Genomic DNA, 10402 nt, shown 5'->3' with positions numbered 1-10402 from the left:
ACCTAGTGATATTGTATGTGTTCATCAGTCTGCATGGCAGAAACCACCCAGAAACCAAATGGGGAAAGAAGATTCAAGACCACAACTGCCATATCTCCTTTCCATTTATTGGAACTGAGGAGCTTGGCCCCAAAAAAGGGCTAAGGGGGAGACTACATTTAATCAGCTAGATGTCCCTTTTGCTAAATAATAGCGCGATGGGCTTCATAGAATTAAGCCTAGTCATCAATTGGAGATTAGTTTTAGAGCAAATCATGCCATTTTTTAGCTTTTGGTCTATTTAGCCCTCTCCATTGAAGATGACCTAAAAACTTCTCTATCTCTAGCTAGCAGGCTTGTATAAACACACATTCTTTCTGTACTTGCTGTTTGAATGCTTTTAATCGAATTCAACCTAGAATATTATACTTATAATTTGGATCTATATTGCATGGTCTTAGGCACATTCATTACCCAAATCAATATTTTCAGATTAGGGATTCGAAATACGCTACTTAAATTTTGCAAAGAAGAAAATAATGATGGAATTGAAATTAAATTTTGCAAAAAAAAAAAAAAAAAAAAAAAAAAAAAAGGAAAATTTCTATGGAATTGAAATGAAATTTTAATAAAGTTCATTACATGCTTCGACATTTAATAATTAATATGTCAAATGAAATAAAAAGCTGCTAGACGAACGAGTTCACATGATGACACAATCCTTTTTCTTTTTCTTCTTTGCCTGCATCTGAAGAAAAGGAGTCTGACTGCCAAGGGTTGTAGAGGCCGACGGCATAGAAGAGGGCATAGCATAACGACAGTCTCCAAATTCGGTTGGCGACGCTAATTGCAGACCTCCAGATTTTCTTCTGTGAGGCTCAAGTGTGTGTTGCGCTGATGGAGGCATACTTAAACCTTCAAGAGTTTCATCCTTAAGAATTTACCTCAAGGTCTGAGAAGAGGCAGAGAATCTCGGGGAGAGAGATGCATTTCTCTGGGGTTCTAGTCACTGACGCGAATGCCTTGTAGCATATGATGGCAACTATTGATAGCCTGCTATCAAATGATCAGGGTGAAGATCAGCCTGTCGATGTGGTGCAAATGTTGGCACCGTTCACTGTGAATTTCACTTGTTGTCGAGGAAACTACTACCACAAATATCTATTTATATATATTGAGTTAATTACTGGTCTCGCATTGAAATATGATCCATATGTATAACGTTTAAAAAACTATGTACAGATACACGATATTGATCGACTGGTGTCGATAAGTGTGAGCAATGTGCAATCTTCTGAAGTCCGCTCACCCCCTTGTGATGTGCCCTCTTCTGTGCCGTCAGCCTCTACAACCTTGGCAGACTCCTCTTCAGACCAGAGGAAGGAAAAGAAGAGGAAAAATAAAAGGATTGTGCAATCATGTGATCTCGGTTGTCTAGCAAATCAAATTCGAGAAAGAATCTTTGCTCCCTCTTCCCTGCGTATGCTTTCTTTACCGCCCCCAATTTTTATTCCAGATGAGTTATTATTAGCATTTGATTTAAACGTTTCCATCGAATATAATGCAAAATTTTCATGGTTTTCCTTTGAATTTAATGCATCTAATGTAAACGTTCATTCGAATTTAATATCTTTTAAACTTAATTTGCCAAAATATTTTTATAACAAAAAATAACTAAAAAAAAGATAGAAGCCTTCTTACCTGCGCAAATTTATGAAAATATCAACAAAAAAAGGAACTAATAGATAGGGATTTCAACCTTAATCACCAAGTTTGCATGGTAAATTACAGAACTCTCTTCGTAAATATAAATGTGAGATTGGACCCAATTTCATAGAGCAAACGGAAACTAACACCTTTTATTCTCGCATTTACTTACACATTAGTAAAACAAAAGGACAAAGATGTAGGAGCCTTTCTTACCACCAAAAGTGGTTTGATTCTTTAGATCCTTTTGGAGTATATATATTATTTCCCTAATTTGGCTCATGCCAGAGAGGCAGATACAATATCTTCCACTCCCCCCCCCCCCCCCCCCAACATCCACCAGCCTATATATTATTCATGCATATGTACAAGAACCCCAAAAGTCTCAAACCCTAACAAAAACGCAAAATAAATTCTCAAAAGCCCTAGCATTATACTTTAGGCCATGGGAAACAAAGCATCTTTTTGTTGTTACAAATCATCCCACTGCGAGGAGTACTCAAACTCGAAAAGTAGTAGAGTTTCAGAGTGGGGAGAGGAGGAAGAAAACAAGCCTCATGAGGACTACTCAAACTTGAAAAGTAGTAGAGCTTCAGAGCTGGGAGAGGAGGAATAAAATGAACCTCATGAGGAGTACTCAAACTCGAAAAGTAGTAGAGCTTCAGAGCGAGGAGAGGAGGAAGAAAACAAATCTCATTAGGAGTAAAACTCGAAAAGTAGTAGAGCTTCAGAGCCGGGAGAGGAGGAAGAAAACAAACCTCATGATCAAAACAGTGACAGAACTAGCAATCTTCCAGATGCTATATTACATCAGACACTTTCCTTGTTACCCATCAAAACCATTGCACAAACCAATGTTTTATCTAGAAGATGGAGTTATCTATGGGCTTCCTATCCTGTCCTTGACTTCTCTGAGGTTTTTCCAATGCCCTATCCCAAATATTTGGTTAATGAGAAAATACTTGATCAGCAAACTAAAGCAATGAAGTCCATAACCACAGTATTGTCCTGCCGCCATGAAAACTCTAATATAAGGGTTTTTCGTGTTTCAGGCCATCTGAGTTGTTCTGATTTGTATGATTTCATTGGTCGGGTGGTGAAGCATAGAGTTGAGGAACTTAGTCTTGAAATCTGGCCGAGAGATAATTGTGAAGTTCCATACTGTTTAATTGAATGTGATTCGTTAAGGAGTCTCAAATTGGAAACGGAAGCTCCACAATATAGATGCATAGGGCGGCCAATTTTATTAAAACTTAGTTCTAAGAGTGGTCTCCGTTCCCTTCACTCATTGTCTCCAACCGGTGTGCATTTCTCGGAGAGTGCTTTGGACGATGTGGATTTATTTACCAGTTCTTCATTCACTTCTCTTGAGAGATTGACAGTAGAATATTGTAAAAATATGAGTCATGATCTTATAGTTAGAAGTCCCAACCTCAAAGATGTACAAATATCAGTGGAATATTGATATACGAGACTAGAGAATTTGAAGATCCAATATTGCAGGGCAATACGGCTCGACAATATAGTGAGTTGGATAAAGATTTTTGCCCCGAACCTACGACTTCTTGATTGGGAAGTTAATAAAATCACCGAGAAAATTTTAATCGACATCTTTCCTGTCCTGACTATTGAGGGTAATTATGTAAATGAATTAGGTGGATAATACTTAGAGAGTTAGTTGGATATCTGTTCGTTTGGTTTAGGTGTATAGTTAGTTGGAGAGGATTGGTAGTGACAGCTGTAAATGAGTTGCATATATACAACTATCTTGTAAAATTATTCATTGAATGAAAAGATACTCTTTTCCAAACATGGTATCACCCGTCTCTGTCTAACGACTCGATCCTCTCTCTCTTTCTGCCTTCGCTGCTACGCTTCTTGCAAATCTTCATCGCTGAGCTTCCACTTTCTTGAAGCTTCTTGTACCTGAAACCCTAACTTCTTCTGTAGCCTTCAATAACACTGTCAATAATCTTAGTTCTGCATCATCCCAAGTTCAAAAGCTTATACTATCTGGCGGTCTTGAGGTTCACACATAATTTTGCTGGAGAATGCATGACAGGAAGGTCGACCGTCACCCAAGTCCCACATTGGAGAAATACTTTCAATTTCCTATCTTTGGTTGTTCTTGTAGTACCAATGTGTGTGTGTGTTCATACCAGAGTCAGTTTCTTTTTGTCTATAATCACATACGGATATTATATTGCACATCGGAAATTTCCTTACATGCAATATGTGGATTTATCTGTTTTGTTTGCAGGTCCTACCAAATATATATTTTGGAGGTGGTTTACGATATTCATTTATAAATCTTCAGACCTTGCATATCTGTACTAGTTTGAAAAAATGTGAAATCCCAGGAATAGCATGCTTATTGAAGAGTTCTCCCGTAGTACACACTCTCATACTTGAACTATGGTCTGCAGGCCACAATGCTGTAAGTTTTGACATTATTCTGCTGCTTTTATATTCTTCATATGAACATATACTTCTTATATTTGAAACATTCTTCAGAGATGGAACAACCCTTTGTTGGACAGCACCGGTTGCACTGAAGAACAATACTGGCAAAATCAAGTTCAAAGTTCCAGTGCCTTCTTATGTCACCTAAATGTGGTGAAGATTTATACCAATTTCTCGGTCTTCTATTCTATGATCAACAATGTAAGATTTTTGCTTGAACATGGAAGAAGCTTGCAGGATATGAATTTTTGTTGCAGCGTCAAACCGCTATCTTTTTGGTTGAATGAAATCCGTAGAATAGAGGGTTTTCCTCGAGCATCTTCCGAAGTCAAAATCTCAGTTGCTTCTTGATCAATGACTAGTTTTGATAGTACTAGTGTTCCAGAATGTAATGTGCATGTAATGTATAAGTTAGATTTGCTTAATTTACGGATACAATTCAAGGACCTATAATTTTTAATATTGCCAATTAATTAATGTCTAATTCTTCTCTTTATTGGTTGAGTTCTATCAAATTATTGTTTCGTACCTTCTACTTCTGGGCAATATTATTTTGCTCTGTGTTTTGTGTCACAGTGTTTTTGGGTGGTATGAATTGTTTTTTGCCTTTGCAAATACTGATAAATATAACCGGGCAAAAGAAAGAACAAGAGTCATTTAAGCTATAAGACCATCAATGCCGCATGCAGAGCCCGAGTGTGTGCGGGCGGTGGGAAACAAGTGCAAGTTAGAATTCCATCCAAACATATTTGATACTGTTGGCATCGCCATTTCAGTACTCGATCAACCTGAAAGGAAAATACATGTTCAAATCTTTCTTTTCTGTAAGGATTACCTGTTGAGAATCAATGTCAGCCCAAAACCATAAGTAATCCACAACCCAATCTAAAGTCCAAGTCCATATCTAGTTTGATGATGTAATTGCTTACAATTGCAAAGTTAGGCAATGTTAGGTATGGTTGAGTGGAAAAAATTAGGTGCAATTAATGGGTTTTGTGTGGTAGTAAATAATCTTAGTTTAATTAAGTGTGTGGTGTAACTTTCATTTGGTTTGCTATAAATACCCAAGTCCCCAAGCATTGTATATCATCCAAGGAAAAACAAAGCCTAGAGCTAAATAAGAAAAGATTTGCTAATTAGTTTGTTTTGTGAGCTTTCTTTGAGAGTGTGCTCTATTTTCTTCTTCTTGGGATCATTAGAGTTATCTTGTATACTCTTTTTATTCAACAATTGGTATCAGAGCCAAGTCGGTCAGGGATCGTTCTTGGTAGAGCATTGGTTGTAAAGTCTCTTGAAATTCCGAGTATGCTCTATGGTTGCAGTTTTGACTGATCTTCCACATCAGAAAAGATTTCTTGAGATTATTGCTGGGGTTATCACAAACCTTGAGAGGGAGCTTCTTTGTGTCGAGAGTAGTGTATTACTCTGCACGGTAGTCACTCAAGCTTGTTCAGTGTAGTCAAAGTCTTGCCGATACGATGGGTGATCTTCAAGTTGTTGGAGGAATCAAAAAACTCAACAACCAAAACTATAACACGTGGGCAACGTGTATAGAGTCTTACCTTCAAGGTCAAGACTTGTGGGAGGTTGTCGGTGGTAGTAAAGTTACACAACCAGCAGCGGAAGATGCTAACGGCATCTTGCGGAAGTGGAAAATTAAAGCAGGCAAATCAATGTTTGCCTTAAAGACCACAATAGAAGAAGAAATGTTGGAGCACATTCGGGATGCTAAAACGCCAAAGGAAGCATGAGACACTTTTGTTACACTCTTTTCGAAGAAGAACGATACAAAATTGCAACTTCTCGAGAATGAGCTGCTATCGATGGTACAACGCGACATGACGATTGCCCAGTACTTTCACAAAGTGAAGTCGATATGCCGCGAAATTTCAGAATTAGATCTAACAGCTCCTATTGGGGAAACCAGGATGAAGAGAATAATTATCCATGGTTAGAGACCCGAATATCGAGGGTTCATTGCCGCTATACAAGGATGGCCGACACAACCATCGCTTGTTGAGTTTGAAAATTTGCTTGCAGGTCAAGAAGCTATGGCCAAGCAAATGGGAGGAGTCTCACTGAATAGTGAAGAGGAAGCGCTCTACACCAACAAAAGCAAAGACACCTTCAAGCGGTACACTGGTAGTGGATCTAAAAAGGATGGAGAAAAGGTGCAAAGTCACCAAGGAAATGGAGGCTCTCGTTCTGGGGGAGCTTGGAAGAATCGCGGTAATAGTAAAAAGTTTAGTGGCAAGTGTTACAACTGCGGGAAGATGGGCCACATGGCGAAAGATTGTTGGACCAAGAAAGAGTCTGTTGAAAGTAATACTGCTACTTCCAGTTCGAAGGAGAATAGTGAAGATGGCTGGAATGCTGAAGCATTATTCGCTACGGAGGAAGAAGAAGAATTAGCCATCACGGTAACAACACCAGAACGCATTGACTACAAAAATGATTGGATCGTAGATTCGGGCTGCTCAAATCATATGACGGGTGATAAACAGAAGCTGCAAAATCTATCTGAATACAAGGGAGGTCGTGTGGTGGTGACAGCCAACAACTCAAGGTTACCGATAGCTCACATCGGTAAGACAATAGTTAAGCCTCGATATAATTCTAACCAGGTGCCACTTCAAGATGTTTATCATGTCCCAGGAATGAAGAAAAATTTGCTATCTGTGGCTCAATTGACATCATCAGGCCACCATGTCTTGTTCGGTCCACGAGATGTGAAGGTGTATCGTGACCTCAAAATCTCAGAAACACCAACAATGGAGGGGCAACGATTGGAGTCAGTCTACGTAATGTCAGCAGAACTCAACTGGACGTGCGAACAGACACAGTATGTGCAGGATGCCAGTATGGTAAAGCACACCAATTGCCATATGAGGAATCGAAGTTTAAAGCAAAAGAACCATTAGAGTTAGTTCACTCTGATGTGTTCGGACCAGTTAAGCAACCGTCCGTTGGTGGTATGCTGTACATGGTAACATTCATTGATGACTTCTCAAGGTATGTGTGGGTCTTCTTTATGAAATAAAAATCTGACACATTCTTAAAGTTTAAAAAGTTCAGAGAGTCAGCCGAAGGAGAAGTGGGAAAGAAGATTTGTTGCCTGCGCACAGATAACGGGGGAGAATATAGCTCAAGTGAGTTCTCTCAATACCTAAGGAAATGTCGAATACGTCATCAGTACACTTGTGCCAACACACCACAACAAAATGGTGTAGCTGAGAGAAAGAACCGGCATCTTGCAGAAGTCTGTCGAAGTATGCTACATGCAAAGAACGTACCGGGAAGGTTTTGGGCTGAAACAATAAAGACTGCAGCCTTTGTGATCAACAGACTTCCTCAACCAAGCCAGAGAAAGGGGTGGAAATGTTGTGATCCAACAAGTGGAAGGTGATACACTTCACGAGATGTGGTGTTTGATGAAGCGTCTTCTTGGTGGTCATCAGAGAATGAGGTGCTACCAGACTCTAGAGAATTTGGAGAAAAACTACAATAGAAGATGGGGGAGCATACTATCCAACTCCAACCAAGTTCAGATGAATCAGGAGATCCAAATGACGATGATGTCGAACAGAGAGTGACTCAGAATCCTTGGCAAACTGGCATGTATCAACAACCAGACGAAGAAGGTGGGCCTAGTGTACCGGAAGAATCAACTCCACAATCTTAACTCCGAAGGTCAATAAGAGCACGGAGACCAAATCCCAAATACGCCAATGCAGCCATAATTGAAGAAGCAACAGAACCTGAGATGTTCGAAGAAGCATCACAAAGTTCTGAGTGGATGACAGTTATGAAAGAAGAGCTTAATGCACTTGAGCAAAATCAAACTTGGGATCTGGTACCAAAGCCAAGAGATGTCAAACCCATATCCTGTAAGTGGGTTTACAAGATAAAGCGTCGTCCAGATGGGTCAATCGAGAGGTACAAAGCACGACTAGTAGCTCGTGGTTTTTCTCAACAGTACGAACTAGACTATGATGAAACGTTTAGTTCAGTTGCAAAACTTACAACAGTACGAGTCCTACTTACACTTGCAGCTAACAAAGATTGGAATCTATACCAAATGGATGTGAAGAATGCTTTCTTGCATGGAGAGTTAGATCGGGAGATCTACATGATGCAGCCAATGGGCTTTAAAAGCGAAGCTCATCCTGAGTACGTGTGCAAGTTAAGGAAAACACTCTACGGTTTGAAACAAGCACCAAGAGCGTGGTACGGTAAGATTGCAGAGTTTCTAACACAAAGTGGTTATTCAGTAACACCTGCAGATTCCATCTTGTTTGTCAAAACCAATGAAGGAAAGCTAGCTATCGTGCTAGTGTATGTGGATGACTTGATCATAACCGGTGATGATGAGGCAGAAATTCTTCAGACGAAGGAGAATTTATCAGTCCATTTCCAGATGAAGGAACTTGGCCAACTCAAGCACTTCCTTGGTCTAGAGATTGATCGCACACAAGAAGGAATATTTCTCTATCAGCAAAAATATTCCAAAGATTTATTGAAGAAGTTTGGAATGCTCGAATGCAAGCCAATTTTGACACCGATGGAACCAAACGCCAAAATGTGTGCACATGAAGGAAAAGATTTGGAAGATGCGACAATGTATCGACAATTGGTAGGTAGTCTGATCTACTTAACCTTGACTCGACCTGACATTTCTTATGCAGTTGGTGTGATGAGTCGGTACATGCAAAATCCAAAGAAGCCTTATTTGGAAGCAGTTCGACGAATACTGAGATATGTGAAGAGTACAATTGACTATGGTCTTTTGTACAAGAAAGTGAAGACTGCAAGTTAGTTGGTTACTGTGATGCTGACTATGCGGGAGATCATGACACCAGGAGATCAACAACTGGGTATGTGTTTAAGCTTGGTTCTGGAACCATCTCTTGGTGTAGCAAGAGATAGCCAACGGTATCTTTGTCAACCACTGAAGCAGAGTATAGAGCAGCAGCAATGGCAGCTCAAGAGAATGCATGGCTGGTACAGTTGATGAGTGATCTACATCAACCAGTAAATTATCCAGTACCATTGTACTGTGATAACCAATCGGCCATTCGCTTGGCGGAAAATCCAGTCTTTCATGCAAGAACTAAACATGTGGAAGTGCACTACCACTTTATCAGAGAAAATGTTCTACAAGAAGAGATTGAGATGAGACAGGTCAAGACGAATGATCAAGTTGCGGACTTGTTCACAAAAAGTTTAAGTACAAGCAAGCACGAAAATTTTCGCTGTCTGCTCAGCACAGTGCAAAGAATGAGAGCTGACATTGAGGGGGAATGTTGAGAATCAATGTCAGCCCAAAACCATAAGTAATCCACAACCCAATCTAAAGTCCAAGTCCATATCTAGTTTGATGATGTAATTGCTTACAATTGCAAAGTTAGGCAATGTTAGGTATGGTTGAGTGGAAAAAATTAGGTGCAATTAATGGGTTTTGTGTGGTAGTAAATAATCTTAGTTTAATTAAGTGTGTGGTGTAGCTTTCATTTGGTTTGCTATAAATACCCAAGTCCCCAAGCATTGTATATCATCCAAGGAAAAACAAAGCCTAGAGCTAAATAAGAAAAGATTTGCTAATTAGTTTGTTTTGTGAGCTTTCTTTAAGAGTGTGCTCTATTTTCTTCTTCTTGGGATCATTAGAGTTATCTTGTATACTCTTCTTATTCAACATTACCAGTTAGTGATTAAGCATCATCGCATGCGTGATTATTGATTGGTATATAGCGCGAGGTCATTTAGAGAGGTAGGTCCGTTTAATAGTGCCAAAAATATAACCAAACCCGCTAGTTTTAAATTCCACAAGCGCATAACACATCGGATTGGATTGTTATCTAGTGCATTGAAAACAAAGACTTATCTAACTAGGTGAATTACCAGGTGAAGTTATTGTTGAGAATCAATGTCAATTGTAGGTGAAGTAGGTGGATGTTGTAGGTGAAGTAAGTGTGTGAGGTTGGTGAAGTAAGTGTGTGAGGTTGGTGAAGTAAGTGGAGGTTATAGGTGAAGTAGGTGGATGTTGTAGGTGAAGTAAGTGTGTGGTGTAGCTTTCATTTGGTTTGCTATAAATACCCAAGTCCTCAAGCATTGTATATCATCCAAGGAAAAACAAAGCCTAGAGCTAAATAAGAAAAGCTTTGCTAATTAGTTTGTTTTGTGAGCTTTCTTTAAGAGTGTGCTCTATTTTCTTCTTCTTGGGATCATTAGAGTTATCTTGGATACTCTTCTTATT

The 10402-nt window shown here is 39.4% G+C and overlaps 1 long non-coding RNA gene across 2 annotated transcripts; it reads left to right on the top strand.

Moving 5' to 3' along the window:
• The first annotated feature begins 785 nt into the window (after positions 1-785).
• LOC148694065 (uncharacterized) lies at positions 786-4645 on the top strand. 2 transcript variants are annotated; one of them, XR_015966302.1, is made up of 3 exons: positions 786-1459; positions 3947-4123; positions 4201-4645. It is a non-coding gene; the product is annotated as an uncharacterized LOC148694065 (long non-coding RNA). The 2 variants fall into 2 exon arrangements; XR_015966301.1 differs by lacking the exon at positions 786-1459 and adding an exon at positions 2020-3713.
• Positions 4646-10402: the final 5757 nt, after the last annotated feature.

This window comes from Pyrus communis, chromosome 9 (assembly GCF_041283825.1).
Source record: "Pyrus communis isolate YQ-2024b chromosome 9, ASM4128382v1, whole genome shotgun sequence".
NCBI classification, from domain to species: Eukaryota; Viridiplantae; Streptophyta; class Magnoliopsida; order Rosales; family Rosaceae; genus Pyrus; species Pyrus communis.
The sequence above is the reverse complement of the archived record's forward strand: the minus strand, read 5'-3'. Positions and strand labels throughout refer to the sequence as shown.